The sequence below is a fragment of the Thermobia domestica genome, unplaced genomic scaffold (genome assembly GCF_964235325.1).
Source record: "Thermobia domestica unplaced genomic scaffold, izTheDome1.hap1.1 HAP1_SCAFFOLD_496, whole genome shotgun sequence".
NCBI lineage: Eukaryota > Metazoa > Arthropoda > Insecta > Zygentoma > Lepismatidae > Thermobia > Thermobia domestica.
Genome location: NW_027656206.1, coordinates 31,529 through 39,410, shown reverse-complemented (window position 1 = coordinate 39,410; position 7,882 = coordinate 31,529).

Genomic DNA, 7,882 nt, shown 5'->3' with positions numbered 1-7,882 from the left:
ACGACTCTCTGTTCAATTCCCGGTAAGAACAAGTTTTCAGTGTACCTTGTAATTCGAAAGATATTTCAATTAAGCAGTACCAACAATCCAACTGTAATATTTTCCATTGTACAGTCACGAACAATAATAAATGGAGGCTGAAGCCATAATTTCTAATGACTCCAACCTACATTTATTAATGTTTGTGACTGTACAAGCTTTGCTTTAGTGGGCTTAAATCCAGTCAAGAAACCCACACTACAGGCCACTGGCGTCTCTGACATGTAAAATAGGGGGGGGGGGCATCAAAGAAACTGATTTAAACAGTACTACCTAGCCCACCTGTTTATTATCTTCGATTCCATTTGTTACCTTTCTGCTTACTTTCACGGACCCGCTGAGATATATCAAGAACTATTACAATCGTTTCACAGCCTGAAAATTATATTCCAAATAAATATTATTATCATCATTATTATTTATATGTTATTCTGTCGTTAGTAGGATTAGAATAAAGTATTGAACATTCTGTACTTCAAAATATTGGGGAGGGACACGTCCCCCTGGTGACCCCGCCAGAGACACCCGTGCTACAGACAATAGAAGTATATGCTTTAACTAGGACAGTATTCTACATGTTTGCAGCCTGGAACATTTAAAAAAGAAAAAAATGTGTAGAAAATTTGGGATTTTTTATTATTTTGAGTAACCTGAAAATATATCTTACATTAACCCATTTCTGTTCTTTTTCTAAATTAGATTGTTTTCCATATTCAGCTCCAATTAATAGTTTTCGTAAGAAAAATTTTTAGTCACGCCTATTGGCTACATCTAAGACAGAGTTTCTCAACTTGGGGGTCACGAGAGGGTTTTATGGGGTTGTGAAGATAAACGGAAGAGAGAATTAGATTCTAATACCGGAAAATATTTTTAAATACTATTTTGAATTTTGTTCTGATATGCATATTTTGTACTGAACATTTTCAACAGATGTAGAGTTGTTTAAAAATTAATTTAAATGAAAGAGGTGTGATATCAATGCTTACCATGGAAGAAAACCCGCTCCGGTCAATACTATTCATTTTGAAACAGTATGATGGATCGGATTCGATATTTGTAATATGAATGAACTGACCAATATTTGGTTTTAATCCATTCGCTTTTAGGGAAGTTACTGTAGCCACAAGAAATGAATTTTTTATTATAGAAATCAGGGGCGGATCCAGGACAGACTTCTGGGGGGCGGTAGGTCGTAATACTGTTACTTAGAGCTACTTTTAAGAGCTCTCGGATGGGTCTTATTTATATATAAAATAAGAAAGTTTCCTCTTCTGGATCCGCCCCTGATAGAAATACATGGATATCGTGAGATCTCCGCAATAGGTATATTAAAAAATCAGGTTGAGAACCACTGCTCTAAGCTAACAACTAATGAACTCGAATATTTAAAATGTCAAGCTCATGAATAACAACGTAAGTGTCACAATAATGAAACTCATATCGTTTACGCCTGTGTAATAACCGCAAATTTATAGCCAAAATTTCAACGCAAATTTCAGGATGCGAACATTACGGGTCTTTCAGCGCGTAAATTTGATTACCGGTACTTGTACCGTGTCTGAAGTAAATGAATAGTTTCGAAAGCAAACTGAAAGGAACACAATTTAATATTGCTATATTCGGTACTTACCTACTTAGTTTTGAGTTATTTCTTTCTCAGTTATTGGGAAATCATATTTCGCTATTTTATCCCAGTAGAAAGTACAAAGAAAAGTATATAATCTAAAATTTGGAAATGCTAGTGCGAACATTAAGTCAATAGTTTTTCCTTTTGTGTTTCCGAAAAATTGAGGTGTGGACATTCCACGGGCGTATCCGGTAAAATTTCCTGCAATGTCTGCTGGCTTGATCAAAGTTGAAAAACTACGTAATTCTTGATGTTAATCAAGGAATTAAATGAAATCTGAGTTTTACGTCCCACGATTGTCCCGGCTAGGCTAAAGGAGACGGTAATAATGAAAAATGAATTAAAATGTGGAATGAAGGTGGGAAGAAACGGGAGAACCCTGAGAAAATCCACGCACACGGTTTTTGTCCGCCACAAAGCTCAATTTGCGCGAGCTGGGATTGAACCAAGGACCCCATGCACCAGAGGTGAACGCTCTGCCACTGAGCAACCGCAAAACAACAAAAATAAAATAGTATAAATTCATACCTAAAATCCTAACTATCTGTTCAGCATAATTCCTGTAATTGGAACATTCACAAATGTAAAAATTTCCATGTTATATCCATATCCGAGAAAATCTGCAGCCCCACAACACCTCTCGCTCGGGCCATGGCCCATTTTGGTCCTGGTGTTGGCCGCTCAATACCCAAACCGGCTACAGATAGTTCTTCATAACTTATGACGTCAGGAGTTTGACCTTGTTCTTGTAACTAACGAACTAGTGTTTTAATTTCTCTAAACATGCATAGTTCTAAACAAGACAGTTAAAATATATAATGGATAACTATTGTTCCGTTTGTGTTTCCGCATTATAAAGATAGGACAATGATCAAAGAAATCCAAACAAGTACAGTTTACCAAACATTACACTTACTCAGCATACAACATATTTATTCTCTTTCTATTTGAAATTCCTATATTAACAACGAACAAAGAAGTACTACAGAAAGCCTAACACTAGTTTACTATTTTCCATATTCATTTTTAAATGTGTTAAAAGCCACAACATACTTAATGTTAAAATTCATTGTGGTTATTGATTTGAGATCTACAGAACGGTTATTGATTTGAGATCTACAGAACGGTTATAAAGTAAACTCAGTATCTTAATGTCAAACATGCCTAGAGGTCTCAGATTTTTCAGACTAAAAACTGGGATTTCTTATGAAAAGTTACAGGATATGCATAGTTATTCAAATGTTCAACGAAAATAAGTAAGTAAGTGTGTTTTATTTGCGATTTTTTTCAATTTTGATCCCTTCATGAGATAGAACATCAAAAACTATCTGAAAGAGGTGATGCAATTTTTCGCGTCGTTCTTACCGTTCGAGATATTGGCCAAAAAAGTTCCGATTTCAGGAGATTTAAAGAGTCGTATCTCGGGAATCGTAAGTCAGAGTTATTAGTGTTGATCAAGGATCAGATAAATTTAAGTACGTATTCCAAATTCTTTCCAAATTCCAAATATATAGTTCCTCTCCTCCTCCAAAACCCGTTATATAAATGGTGTCTCGGACGTACGCTCCTATAAGCTATGAATATTATATATATATATATATATATATATATATATATATATATATATATATATATATATATATATATACAGGGTGAAACAAAATAAGTGTTACAAGCCAATATCTCGCGAACTATACATCATATAAGAAAAATATTAAGAGAGAATGTACAATATAGAGGGGCCTAAGAAATGAGTCAAACATTAGGTTTCCTCCGCCCCCCATTTTGGGGGGAGGGGGGTGAACGTGAAATTTTTAAATGGGAACATAGGTCGAGTGATACCTCGTTCGAAAGAGCTTGAAAAATTGAACAATTTTTGTAGGAAACAATTTTTGATATGGGGCACCGTTTTCAAGATGGGCCCCAAAAATGGTCTTGTATCCGATAAAATTTCCAGTACTTATAAAGAAGTGTTACAATCCAATATCTTGCGAACTATACATCATGTACGAAAAATATTAAGAGACAATGTACAATACAGAGGGGCCTAAGAAATGAGTCAAACATTAGGTTTCCCCCGCCCCCCATTTTGGGGGGAGGGGGGTGAACGTGAAATTTTTAAATGGGAACATAGGTCGAGTGATACCTCGTTCGAAAGAGCTTGAAAAATTGAACAATTTTTGTAGGAAACAATTTTTGATATGGGGCACCGTTTTCAAGATGGGCCCCAAAAATGGTCCTGTATCCGATAAAATTTCCAGTACTTATAAATAAGTGTTACAATCCAATATCTTGCGAACTATACATCATATAAGAAAAATACTAAGAGACAATGTACAATACAGAGGGGCCTAAGAAATGAGTCAAACATTAGGTTTCCCCCGCCCCCCATTTTGGGGGGAGGGGGGTGAACGTGAAATTTTCAAATGGGAACATAGGTTGAGTGATACCTCGTTCGAAAGAGCTTGAAAAATTGAACATTTTTTGTAGGAAACAATTTTTGATATGGGGCACCGTTTTCAAGATGGGCCCCAAAAATGGTCCGGTATCCGATAAAATTTCCAGTACTTATAAATCGGAAACGTATGAGTAGGAAACGATTAAACAAAAAATGAAAAACGGAAACATCATAGGCAATGTGGAATGATGTTGTCGTCGTGTCCGCAGGGCCCTAATAATGGGGCTCCGGGACCAATTTCAAAATTATTAATGGGAATATACCTGTAGGTTGAGTGATACCTTGTTTGATAGATCGTGGAAAGCGAAACAGCTTCGTACGAAATTTGTTTTCATTTTGGGCAAGCCTGTTTCAAAATGGCCACCAAAAATGGTTTCACATTCAGATAGAAAGTGCAGTGTTCAATTTGAGTATTACACGCCAATATCAACGCAACGAACTACGCATCAAATAAGAAAAGTGTTAAGAGTCAATGTACAATACAGAAAGCCTGAAATTTGTGTTAAAGAAGTTCCCTCGTCCCGCTTTTGTATGGAGGGGTGTACATGGAATTTTCAAATCGCAACATAGGGCGAGTGATACCTCTTTGATAGATCGTGAAATACCAAACAGCTTACTACAAAAGTTGTTTTGATTTCAGACAAGCCTGTCACAACAGCATTACCACAACCTAATATCCTGTAAAGTAGTAGGATAACGTTTAGTAATTCTACGGGTATGTGCGATGTTAAAAATTGTAATTTCAATCACTGTAAAGCAAATAATTTCAACACTTACCATGTTACAAATGATGCTCGATATGTCCTCCATCTTGCTCCACACACCTCCGTAAGCGGCGGCATAGGGATGTTCGTACATCATGTAGCATCTCTGGAGTGACAGATGCACACACACCTTGGATACGCGCCTTCATATCATCAGTAGTTGTTGGTACGTTGGACATTACCCGATCCTTAACATAACCCCAGAGGAAAAAATCAAGTGGGGTTAGGTCAGGAGATCGTGGAGGCCAGTGAATAGGACCTCGACGCCCAATCCATTTATTCGCCATACGGTGGTCCAATAAGGCTCTGACCTGACGTGCGTTGTGTGCTGGAGCACCATCATGTTGATACCACATTCTTATACGTTCAGCGAAAGGAATATTCTCTAACAACTCCGGGTATAGTACATCACTGATAAATGCGGCATAGGTATCACCAGTAAGACGTCCATCAAAAAAATATGGCCCAATGATATGGTTACCAAGGATGCCACACCATACATTAAGAGACCACCGATGCTGATGAGCAACTTCTCTCTGCCATAGTGGATTTTCCCTAGCCCAATAATGCATATTATGTCGATTTACGTGTCCTGTGTTTGTAAATGTAGCTTCATCGCTAAACAAGATGGTGGATATGAAGTTGCGCTGTCTGTTTTCCATACCTTCCAACCATAGACAAAATTGCAATCTGGCATGAAAATCATTGCCAGATAGTTCCTGATGTAAGATGATATGATACGGATGAAACATGTACTCGTGCAAAATACGCACTACAGATCTTTGGCTAACTCCACTGGCCTGAGCGAGATATCTCGTGGTAACATGTGGGTCTACATGCACTGCTGCCAATATTCCTGTTGCACGTTCTTCATTGGTTGCAGAGCGGTAACGACCCCTACCTCGTCCCCGGACAAGACTACCATGTTGCCGCAAACGTCTCTCCAATCGCAGAAATGCCATGTGAGATGTTTGTTGGCGTTGGGGATAGCGCATTGCATACATTCGTGCCGCGCTACGATAGTTTCTTCTACATTCCCCCAACACCAGCAACATATCTACACAATGATCAAACACCGCCATTGCTCTATTCAAACGCTACCTAAACTAATAATATCAATACGATAGTGTTCGTTTACTTATACGGAAAACTTATCACCAAAGTTTATATCCCGTTCTTTCTACGTCTGCACACTTACACTTACATTTATTACGTTTCCATAGCGATTACATTAATAGTTGACGATCAAAAATAATCTAAAGATATTTCTTTGCAACTTTCTTTTCTTTGTATAAAACGGCTCAAATAATTCGCCTCTGATCCTTTTTTTTTTATAAGATGGTACAGATTGTTAATGCAATATACAACGTTATCGTTGTACTATGTTCCGAAGGCCATCGGTTCCATTCCCCAGGCAATGACATTGACGGGCTTTCCTTACTCTAACTGGGCACATGCTGAGATGTTGCCTACAAGTAGGGCCTAATAGGTACCTTCCTATCCCTTTCTCATAGGATTGTAGTGATTGAGGAACGACGTCTTTTTGCGCATACGTATTAGTATTATTCATTGTCTTATTATTTTCATTCATATTATTATTATTATTATTACTAGTTTTATTATTATTTTTCGTATTCTTCTTCTTCTTCTTCTTCTTATTATTATTATTATTATTACGTTATAGGTCGATTTCGCCTCCGAAAATTTTACTTGTTATTCACTTACAGTATGATGACGGAACCTCGTGTTCGACATATTTTTAGGCCTGTTTGTATTGTACATGGACTCTTAACACTTTTTATTTGATGCAATAATTCGCGTGATATTGGCTTGTAACACTCAGTTTGAACACTGCACTTTCTATCTGAATGTGGAACCATTTCCGGCGGCCATTTTGTAACAGGCTTGCCCGAAATCAAAACAATTTTTTTTTCTAAGCTGTTTGGTTTTCCATAATCTATCAAACAAGGTATCACTCGACCTATATTCAGATTTGAAATTTTAAAATTGTTCCCGGGGCCCCATGATGGGGTCCTGGGGCACCACGACAACACCATTCCACGTTGCCTATGGCGTTTACCTTTTTCATTTTTTGTTTCATGTTTTTCTACTTAGCCGTTTCCGATTTATAAGTACTGGAAATTTTATCTCTTACAGGACCAATTTTGGGGTCTATCTTGAAAACGGTGCCCATTTTCAAAAATTGTTTCCTACAAAAATTGTTCAATTTTTCAAGCTCTTTAGAACGAGGTATCACTCGACCTACAATATGTCCCCATTTGAAAATTTCACGTTCACCCCCCTCCCCCCCAAAATGGGGGGCGAGGGAAACCTAATGTTTGACTCATTTCTTAGGCCCCTCTGTATTGTACATTGTCTCTTAATATTTTTCGTACATGATGTATAGTTCGCGAAATATTGGCTTGTAACACTTATTTATAAGTACTGGAAATTTTATCGGATACAAGACCATTTTTGGGGCCCATCTTGAAAACGGTGCCCCATATCAAAAATTGTTCCCTACAAAAATTGTTCAATTTTTCAAGCTCTTTCGAACGAGGTATCACTCGACCTATGTTCCCATTTGAAAATTTCACGTTCACCCCCTCCTCCCAAAATGGGGGGCGGGGGAAACCTAGTGTTTGACTCATTTCTTAGGCCCCTCTGTATTGTATACACGACTCCAAAAGTGCATTACCACCTGCATTTCTCGTTTTCCTGCAATAGCTGGCAACCCAAAAAGCTCGGCGGTTGAGTTGGTTCCGAATTCGAAAGGCGTTGGACCAAACCTCAATTATGTAAAAAATATATCAGTGTGGCAAATTGCAAATAAGAGAATAAAACAAATTGTTAAAAATAACAATTTTATTATCGTGACGCAATTGGATGAGATCAAAAGTTACAAAATGATCTTGCTTAAGCAGTTCAAACAAGATGAATGGCAAGAAATAGATATCAGAGGAAAGCATTTCATCCTCCCCATCCAAAAAAAAA